This window comes from Musa acuminata, chromosome BXJ2-1 (genome assembly GCF_036884655.1).
Source record: "Musa acuminata AAA Group cultivar baxijiao chromosome BXJ2-1, Cavendish_Baxijiao_AAA, whole genome shotgun sequence".
In the NCBI taxonomy this organism is placed as follows: Eukaryota; Viridiplantae; Streptophyta; class Magnoliopsida; order Zingiberales; family Musaceae; genus Musa; species Musa acuminata.
This window is the reverse complement of record NC_088338.1, coordinates 17,531,379-17,542,500: the sequence shown is the minus strand read 5'-3', so window position 1 is coordinate 17,542,500 and position 11,122 is coordinate 17,531,379.

Here is an 11,122-nt window from a genome sequence, read left to right as displayed (position 1 = left end):
TTGAATAAATATTTTTTAAACCATCATTACTTCAACTCATGCATAATTTTATAATGTAAAACCATTAAGCATGATATAAACATTTTTTTTCAAAATATTCATCATTATTTTCAACTCGTTCAATTTACAAATCATCAAAATCACTTTCAAGAGATTCAAAATGATATAAATAGATTTATCAATTTCTTATTGATAAATCAATAAGATAGAGATAGAAAAATTTCTAAAATATATTCCCTTTTTAGTTATTTCAATTTATGTGATTTATTTCATACAAGCATGTCTTTGTCTTTTATGTCAAATCAAAACATGTATCATTATTTAAAACCGAAAAGCAATATGAAAATCATATAGATACACATTATTGCTTCTTAAAACATATATAGGATTAATCTTATTAGGTGCACAAGCATTAGATTTAAATCTAATATTTTGTTCCTTTATAAAACATGTAATTGTCATGATCAATTTTTTTTTAAAATCACTAGAAAGAGAAGCATGATAATATTTTTTGTATTTATTTATTTTTTACTAACTAATTTAAAATAACTCATGAAAATCATCAAGTAATTTTATAGTAAAGTAAAAGGGTTTCGTGTGAGTCATTTACCTCATCATCGAGAGCTACCAAGATATAGTTCACCACTTTGTCTTTGTTAGTTTGCTCCTCATCTTTAGAGATACTCAATTTGTCCAAAGTCGCTTTGAGTGTCTTCTTTTTTTTTGGCAACCTATTCTTTATAAGTTTATTTTTATTTTTGATTCTTGTTTTATGAACTTTTTAAACTTTGTTGTTAGGAGATCAAGTTCATCATCACTTAAGCTTTCGCTCAAGTGGTCTTCTTTTGTTTTAAGTGTAAAATCCTTCCTATTCTTTGGAAGGTTGTTCTTAAGTTTGTCATATGCCACATAAGTCATTTCATAGGTTATCAAAGAATCGATAAGTACTTCAAGTGGAAACTTGTTTAAATCTTTTGCCTCTTGTATTGTAGTTACTTTCGAATCCTAATTTTTAGAAAGTGATCATAAAACTTTATTAACAAGTTTAAAATTTAAAAAATATTTTTCAAGAGCTTTTAAACTATTGATGACATCCGTAAAACAGGTGTACATGTCAATGATAGTTTCACTTGGCTTCATTCGAAACAATTCAAAATCATGCATCAAAAGATTAATTTTCGAATCTTTAACTCTACTAGTATCTTTGTGTGTGATTTTAAGAGTGTGCCAAATGTCATACACAGTTTCATAAATAGAAACCTGATTAAATTTATTTTTGTCTAAGGCACAAAACAAAGCGTTCATCGCTTTAGCATTCAAAGAAAAAGTCTTCTTCTCGAAATCATTCCATTCGTTCATTGGAAGAGAAGACTTTTGAAATCTGTTTTCAATGATATTCTATAAATTAAAATCTAAAGAAAGTATGAAAACTCTCATTCGAGTTTTCCAATATAAGTAGTCTATCCCATTGAACATACAAGGACGAATGATAGAGTGACCCTTTTGAAATCTGAAAAGAGCCATTTCTCTTGGATGTTAAACAAAATGAGAAAAAAACGTGCCTCTGATATCAAATGTTAGGACTAAGTCGACACTAAGAGGGTGGGGGGGGGGGTGAATTAGTGCTTTTGTAAAAACTTACGTCAATTTGAAAACTTCGTTTGATGAAATCCGTATCAGAAAGATGTTAACTTAAAAACACGTACGAAAGTGTAATAAGAGTAGTGAAAGTAGTAAGTAATCAATTTGCAATATAAATGAAAAGTATGAAAAAATATAAATTGAGTTTTATAGTGGTTCGGTCGTCGTGACCTACATCCACTCTCGATTCCTCTTCACTCGAGGCCACCGACTTTCACTACCGATATTCTTTCAATAGGTAAAGATCAACTATCCTTACAACTTTTTCTCCTTTTAATAGGCTCAGGAGAGAACCTTTACAATCTCTCTTTCTTAGACCTCACTTCTTCCTTTAGAAGAACTTCTAAATACTAGGAAGAAGTGACCTTACACTTCAAGAGAGATTACAACCTTTCTTTCTAAAGAATATTTTCCTCTTTTCTCAACTCATTTCTTGCTTCTCCATGTAGGAATAGTTGGGGTATTTATAGACCCCAAATGAGTTCAAAATTGGAGCAAAAAAAGGGTCTCATCTTGGGTTTCTCGGGTCCTAATGGTACCACCATCTGTGTTGGGTGGTACTACCGCTTGCAGTACAGACACTAGGCGATACCACCGCCTGACACTATGTGGTACCATGGCCCAATCTGGCAGTACTACCACCTGACATAGTCTTAGAGATTGTGTCTTGGAGACTGAGCCTCTAGCGGTGCCACCGCCTGACCTAACTTTCGGGTCACTAAATGAGCCTTTCTCTTAGCCTAAAACAACCCCAACATAGGCCCAATTAGCCCCTAATTAAGTTGTCTTAATTATATTCTAAATCAACCTAATTATAATTAAAACTATATCGATCTAGATAATTATTATAAAGCATTAATCATATGTTGTCCGACATGTCATTGGTGTAGGAAAATCTGGAGCGACGTCACATGCTCAGCAAAAGAACATTAAAACAAAATCACCAAAATTTCCAAAGGTATGTTCATCATTATGTGAAGATTGATGCGCAAAATCCATGAAACTTAAAACTACGTATATTAAAGATTGTATTACCTAGGGAGATTGTATATCCCTGAATCACTATAGATATCTAGGAGAGGGTGAAGGAGGTCAAGCGTCCACCTCTCTAGCGGTGAACCACACAGTAGGGCTGCGATGAAGCTCCTCAAGTCTCTAGACCTGCTATTTGAGGAGGAGAATGGGAGAGGATAATGGAGGTGGTAACCAAAAAAGGCTCTAGCCTATGAACCATTGGTTCCCTCATATTTATAGAGGTCCCCTATCAACATAACCATAATGGATCATACCATATTAGGTATTAGAAGTTCATCAAACTACCCAAGCCTCTTAGATTAGTGGATCTCTATCCAATAATATCTTATTGGCCCTTATTGGATCTCATCCATAGGATCCAATAATTCAAGGGCTTATTAGATATCCAATAAGATAGGGGCTCTGACATATCTTATATCCGAACCTTTACTCATCGCAATGCCTATCATATGTGTGACCCTCTATGCTCAATATCGAGCTGGCCATGAGTCATATATGTCAGAACTTCTTCTGGCTCAATAAATTATTATCTTCATAATAATTCACTCGATTCATCGACTACGGACGTACTAGGCCACTACGCTACAGTCCCCAAATGATACCGGGGAATCCAATCCATTAGACCTGTCTATCCTCAGTTACTGTATACCTATAGTCCCTCATTCATCTAATATCCTAAAGACCGTATACCAGGCATGGTGCTGTCAGACCCATACAGTTTCTACTTGAGTCTCGCTCTAGTCGGATTCTCCCAGAGAACTATTTCTCTCTCAATCCAAATGACACTAGCTAGGAATTTGTTTGAGCAAGAACACATGGGATATTCCTCTCATAACACCGAGAGCGGATGATCCTCTATTGACACCCAATAGTCCTTGTAAGATTGGTTACCACTCTCGATTACCGGTTGTGCTAGATCTGGAACCTCCAAACCTATAAGTATGGTATCAAAGAGTGGAGTACTCATACAAGACATCATTGGTGTCTCAAGTCTAAAGACCAAATATACCATTGGGACTACAGAATCGTTATATGACAATAAGGTATCATCAACCATCCAGCATTCCGTAAACAGATCAATTAGTGAACTCATTCTCCAATGAACACCTGTATTGCATTCCTAGTGTCCCCACACAAGTAGCTATGAGACCAACTATATCCATCATATGGATTGGTATATAGCACACTAGTCTATCAAGTTATCTCAATGTCCCTCTTGAGTAACCTATGATCGGGATTATTTAGGATCTGTGTTTAAAGGCGAATCGGTCTCATTATCATGATCTCATCACGATCTGATTCTCATTGCATAAATCCATGGATATCACAATATATTCAAGCAATATATAATATAAAGTGATAAAATACCAAATAATAATAATAAGCAAAAAGACTACGCGTCAAGTTATACGTGCCATCACTCTCGTGATTGGCTTGTATGACACCTATGACTAGCAGAATTATATGCACCTCCTTCTAGAGATTGTCGTTGAGGAACATAATTTTTACGTTCATCTATCAGATCTCATAGTCATAGTATGCTGCAATAGCTAATAGAATTCTGATGAATTTCAGTATGGCTATAGGTGAGAAGGTTTTGTTATAGTCAACACATTGTCTTTGACGATACCCCTTAGCCACTAGTCTTGCCTTATAGGTCTCCACCTTTCTATCTACTCGGATCTTCTAACAAGCTATAAGGTGTTCATTATGGTCATTGAGGAATTAAGTAAACTTCGTACTCAAGTACTCACCCCCTCAATTTGATTGAAGAGTCTTAAGACTCTTTCCAATATGGTTTTCTACCTCATTCTTATATTTTTTGAATTTCTCGAAGGCCTCAGACTTATACTTTATTAAGTACACATGTCCATACCTAGAGAAGTCAACACTAAATATAATGAAGTAAGAATAACCTTCTATGACTTGAGTTAATATGGGACCATATACATCACTATGTATGGGCTCTCTCTCCAGTTCCACTAAATGAAGAGTTAGTCAACTTTCCACGAATGCAAGGCTCGTAAGTTACATATGACTCATAGTCGAATGGATCTAGGTATCTATCCTTCAGCAACTTTTAGATTCTTCCTTCATGGATGTAACCTAGCCTGCAATTCCATTGGAATACACTATTCACCTTATCTCATTTCCTCTTCAACATATTTACATTCATGATATATGAAGTAATATCTAGCATAAATAAACCATTATGCAGTATTCCTCTAGTGATGATCTTATTATCCAATATTATTAAACAACTATTGTTCTCAAAATCTAATTTATATTTATTAACTATCAAATATGAAATGAAAATAACATTTTTGATAATAGAAAAAATGAAATAACATATATCTGGTGTAATAATAGCTCCACCATGCAGATGTATGGTGACCTCGCTAATAGCTACAATAGCAACTTTTGCTCCATTGCCCATCTTGAAGTTCATCTTGCCTCTTTCCAATCTCCTAAGACTTGCTAGAACCTACAATGAATTATAGATATAATAAGTACTACATGTTAGGAATGAGTCGACACTAAGAGGGGGGGTGAATTAGTGCAGCGGATAAAAATATCAGTTTTGAAAATTTTTTCTTACGATAAAAACAGATCTCGGAAAGATAACTTGAAATCTTGTTCGTATATGTAGTGAAAGTAGTAGGCAGTTTGCAGTGAAGGTAAATAGCAAGAATATAAATGCAAACCAAGTTTTATAGTAGTTCGGTTGTCGTGACCTACATCCACTCCGTCGATTCCCCTTCCATCAAGACCACCGATATCCACTATCGATCTTCTTTTAATGAACAAAGATCAACTACCCTTTTACACCCCTCTTCTCCCTTTCACAGGTTCAGGAGACAACATTTTACAAGCCCCTTCACTCCTCTCTTAAACAAGACTAACACTTAGAGCTTGAGAGGAGTTCTCATAAGATTACAATAGAGTTTTTCTACTTTTTTGCTCTTAATTCTTGTGTTGGTTAACCAGAGATGAGAGGGGTATTTATAGGCCTCAAGTGGATTCAAACTTGGAGCCTAAAAAGATATCATCCCGGGTTTTTCGGGTCCTAGTGGTACCACCGCCTGTAGCATTGACACTAGGCGGTTCCACCGCTCAATCTAGCAGTACCACCACTTGGAAGACTATGTTAGAGCGGTACTACCACCCAGACTTGTGGTACCACCGCTTGAAAGAGTCTCGGAGACTGTGCCATTGACGGTGCCACCCGTTGGGTCACTATTTGGGCCTTTCACTTGGCCCAACACAATCCATATATGGGCCCAACTAACCCCTAATTGGGTTGGCCGAATTCCAATCCCAATTATATACTAACTATGAATTCGAAAGCATATACTAAGCAAATCCGGTCCGGTTCGTCTTGGTTTCTTCTGGCGAACTTCTGACAAACGTCCGGACTTCCGACCAAATCTCATTCTTGACTCCGAGACTTCATTTTGCTTTATGCCTTAATCACTATCATAGTTAATCCTGCACAATTAAAACCTACTTTGATCTAGATAATTATTACTAAGCTAATCAAATATTGTTCGGTATGTTATTGGTTCATCGACGCTTCGTCTGATTCTTCGGTGCATCGTCCTCTCTTACGGCCTATTGCCCAATCGGCCTGTTGACCTCCATAACTCTGATTTCCTTGGCATAATTTCCACTCTTATTGGCCCGATGCCCAAACTCATGGCCCAAAGCCTTCTACCGATATGTCGATCGGTCCTTCGGCTCGACATCCAATCTTCTAACATATTCTACTCCGGCTCAACATGATTATTCCTACTTTAATTGTCTCTCCCTAATCGAAGCTTCCTACGTCACTCAAAACATATATCAAATCATAAACACTATCAATTGGTTTCATCATCAAAATTCGAGATTCAACAATCTCCCCCTTTTTGATGATGATAACCAATTGATGACGGAGTTTAAACAAACTCCCCCTATCAATATGTCATATTGATTGAACCTTGAATTCAAATTGAATTCAAGTCAAAGCAATGATGATTCACGAATATATGCAACACGTCATCATAAAATCATGCATAATCAAAATTTTAATAAATGATTCCATGCATAATTGTCATCATAACTTCTCCCCCTTTGTCATCAACAAAAAGGAGAAATGCAACTAGCAAGTTTTTAGACATAATTTCAAATCATTGCATAATGTCAAGATTTTGAAACATCATATATCATCGCATAATTTCATCATTGTATATATCATTATGCAAGCTAGCAAGTTTTTTTGATATGAAAGTTGGCAAATTTTTTGCATCTTTTGAAATGTGCAAGTTAGTAATGCTTGCTTCCTTTTGCAATGTGCAAGTTGCAAGTTTTGCTTCTTGAGATAGGCAAGATAGTACTTTTGCTTCTCTTGAGATTGCAAGATAGTATTTTTTGCTCTCTTTTGAGATAAGCAAACTAATAATTTTTGCCTCTCTTGCGATGTGTACGTTTGTAATTTTTGCTTCAAGCAAGCAAGCAAGTTTTTCTATCTTAGAAATGTGCAAGCTAACAAAATTATCTCCCCCTATGTCATTGTCAACAAGAAGGGAAGAATATAATTTTATAATTCTTTTTCCCTTTACAATAATTTTTAAATCATGATAAAGGTAAAGTATAAATCTTATTTCAATATGTTTGTGTATCATTATAGTTTCAAATTAAAACATGCATAATTTCAAAACTTTACATTTCATCCTTACTTCATGCATGATACTAAAAATAAATCAGCACTATGGGCATATTATACAAGATACCCAAGCATTCATGATATATTATTTTATCAAAAAATCATAGTATTGCATGCATCATTCCAAATCATCAAATTAAGAATATCAAGAAAATTAACTGGGTGATGGGATATACACTTCATGAATACAAAGGAGTCACAAACCAAATTTCAAGTTGTGAATATCAAAAAAATTAAGAGAAAAATTATGATTCTTTTTGGATGACTCAACTAGCAAAAAGAAGAATCATAGTAAATGATCTTGATTCATAAAAAATCTCATGTTATAATTCCAAAAATTCACAAGAAAAATCATGATTTATTTGACAAAAAGATTGTCGATTCATGTATTTGAATAAATATTTTTTAAACCATCATCACTTCAACTCATCATGCACAATATCAAAATGTAAAATCATCAAACATGATACAAATATTTATTTTCAAAATATTCATCATTATTTTCAACTCATTCAATTTGTCAAATCAACAAAGTCACTTTCAAAATATTAAAAATAAAATAAAGAGATTTATCGATCTCTTGAAATACTAGTGATTTCCTTTCTCCCCTTTGTCGTTGTAAATAAGAAAGAAGAATTTTTAATGGTGCAATTTATTTCTTTCTTACATCAATGCTCTAAGCATCACATAAATACAAAGGTAATCATATGACAATCATGGCATGAAAGATGAAATATCAAGGAAGATCAATTCCTAAATGATTCATCTTGACAAATCTCCTTTTTAGTAAATAACAAAAGGAAATCTTAGGAGATCAATTAGTATGAAAAATCTTAAGTCATGAATTTCGAGAAAGATATTCTCTTTAGTAAATCGCAAAAAGAAACAAGTAGAAAAAAAATCTCAATTCATAGAAAGATCTCAAATATCAAATATTGAGAAATCAATATCATGATTTGGATTAATAACTCATTGAAATCTAAGTCATCAAAATCACTTTAGAGATTCATAAAATAACATAAATAGATTCATTAATCTTCTTTTTTGAAAAATCGATAAAGTATAAAAAAGAAAATTTTCAAGAAAAAAATGCTTTTCACTTTGTAGTTGTTTCAATTCATGTGATTTATTTCATATAAGCATGGCTTTTTCATTTATACCAAATAAAAACATGCATCATCGTTTAAGACCGAAAAATAAATTTTATCATTAAAATGACTAAAAATATAACACATTAAACATGAGGCTTCTTTAAACAAGAGATTTGATTTATCATTTTAATTCTAATGATAATACATTTTCCTTTTTATGTGTTTTATTTTATATGACTGATTTCATATAATTATGCTCAAGTTTTTCATATGAAAACCATCCATCATATTTAAAATCGAAAAGCAACTTTCATTACGACAAAGATCGATAATCCATAAATCACAAGAATCATCATGCATAATTTTAAAATATAAACTCATTAATCATGATCATTATGCATTATTATATCATCAAGCATGGTTTTATTGAAATCATCAAAATACATATTATTGCTTTTGAAGAACATACATAAGATTAATCTTATTTGGTGCACAAGCATTAGATTTATATCTTATTGTATTTTCATAAAACATGCAATTATAATTTCAAAATTACTAGTATGATCCCAATATTTTTTTTATTTATTTATAAATTTAAAAAATAACTCATGAAAAGCATCATATAATTTCGAAATAAAGTAAAGTGATTTTGGTTACCTCGTCGTCGAGAGTCATCAAAGCGAAGTTCACCACTTCATCTTCATCGGTTTGCTCCTCGTCTTCAGAGGTACTCATTTCGTCCCAAACTGCTTTCTTCTTCTTGTGTTCATAGCAAGTAGTTGTATTCCTTTTAAGTTTATTTTTGTTCTTTGATTCTTGTTTTAAGAATTTTTTAAGCTTTAATGTGAGGAGTTCAAAGTCGTCATCACTTGAGCTTTCGCTTGAGTGGTCTTCTTGAGTTCCAAGTGCCAAATCTTTCATGTTCTTTTGAAGGCAGTTCTAATGTTCGTTATATGTCATATATCTCATTTCGTAGGTCATCAATGATCAAATAAGTTCTCCAATAAAAAAATAGTTCAAATCCTTGGCCTCTTGAATGACCATTACTTTAGAGTAACTCTTTGGAAGGGATCTCAATATTTTATTAACGAGTTCAAAATTCAAAAAATATTTACCAAGTGCTTTTAGACTATTGACGACATCCATAAAACGGGTGTACATGTCTCCAATAGTCTCACTTGGTTCATTCGAAATAACTCAAAATCATACATCAAAATATTAACTTTAGAATCTTTAACCCTAGTTGTGCCTTCATGTGTAATTTCAAGAGTGTGCCAAATATCGAAAGTCATTTCGTAAGTAGAAACCCCATTGAATTCATTTTTGTTTAAGGCACAAAATAGAGTATTCATAGCTCTAGCATTTAAAGAGAAAGTTTTCTTCTCTAACTCATTCCAATCGTTCATCGAAAGAAAAGGCTTTTAAAAACTAAATTCGACTATATTCTATAAATCAAGGTTCAATAAAAGCAAGAAAACTCTCATTCGAGTTTTTCAATAAGTGTAGTTCGTCTCATTGAACATATGAGGACGAACGATAGAAAAGCCATCTTGAAAGCCGAAAAGAGTCATTCTCTTGAGTGTTAAACCAAATAAGAAATAACGTGGCAATGATACCAACTATTAGGAACGAGTTGACACTAAGAGGGGGGGGGGTGAATTAGTGCAGTGGATAAAAACATCAGTTTTGAAAAATTCTTCTTACGATAAAAACTTATCTCAGAAAGATAACTTGAAATCTCGTTCGTATATATAGTGAAAGCAGTAGGCAGTTTGCAGTGTAGGTAAATAGCAAGAATATAAATGCAAACCAAGTTTTATAGTTGTTTGGTCATCATGACGTACATCTACTCTGCCGATTCCCCTTCCATCGAGGCTACCGGCATCCAATATCGATCTTTCTTCAATGGACGAATATCAACTATCCTTTTACACCCCTCTTCTCCTTTTCATAGGTTTATGAAACAACATTTTACAAGCCCCTTCACTCCTCTCTTAAACAAGACTAACACTTAGAGCTTGAGAGGGGTTCTCAAAAGATTATAACAGAGTTTTTCTACCTTTTTGCTCTCAATTCTTGTGTTGGTTAACCAGGGATGAGAGGAGTATTTATAGACCTCAAGTGGATTCAAACTTAGAGCCTAAAAAGATCTTATCCCAGGTTTCCTGGGTCCTGGCGGTACCACCGCTTGTACTGGGCGGTGCCACCGCCTACAACATTGACACTAGGCGGTACCATCATCCAGTCTAGCGGTACCACCGCTTGGGAGACTATATCTGGGTGGTACCACCACCCAGATTGGCAGTACAATCGCTTGACATTGCCACTCGGCGGTACCACCGCCTGACATAGTCTCGGAGGTTGTGCCACCGACGATGTCACCTTTTGGGTCACTATTTGGGCCTTTCACTTAGCACAACACAGTCCATACATCGACCCAACTAGCCCCCTAATTGGGTTGGCACAATTCCAATCCCAATTATATGCTAACTACGAATTCTAAGGCATACACTAAGCAAATCCGGTCTGGTTAGTCTTGGTTTCTTCCGATGAACTTCCGACGATCTCTCGGCAATGTTCCAGCGGACTCCCGGCAAGCTCCTGGACTTCACGATGATCTTCTTGGCAGTTAGGATCGAGAGCACTAAGA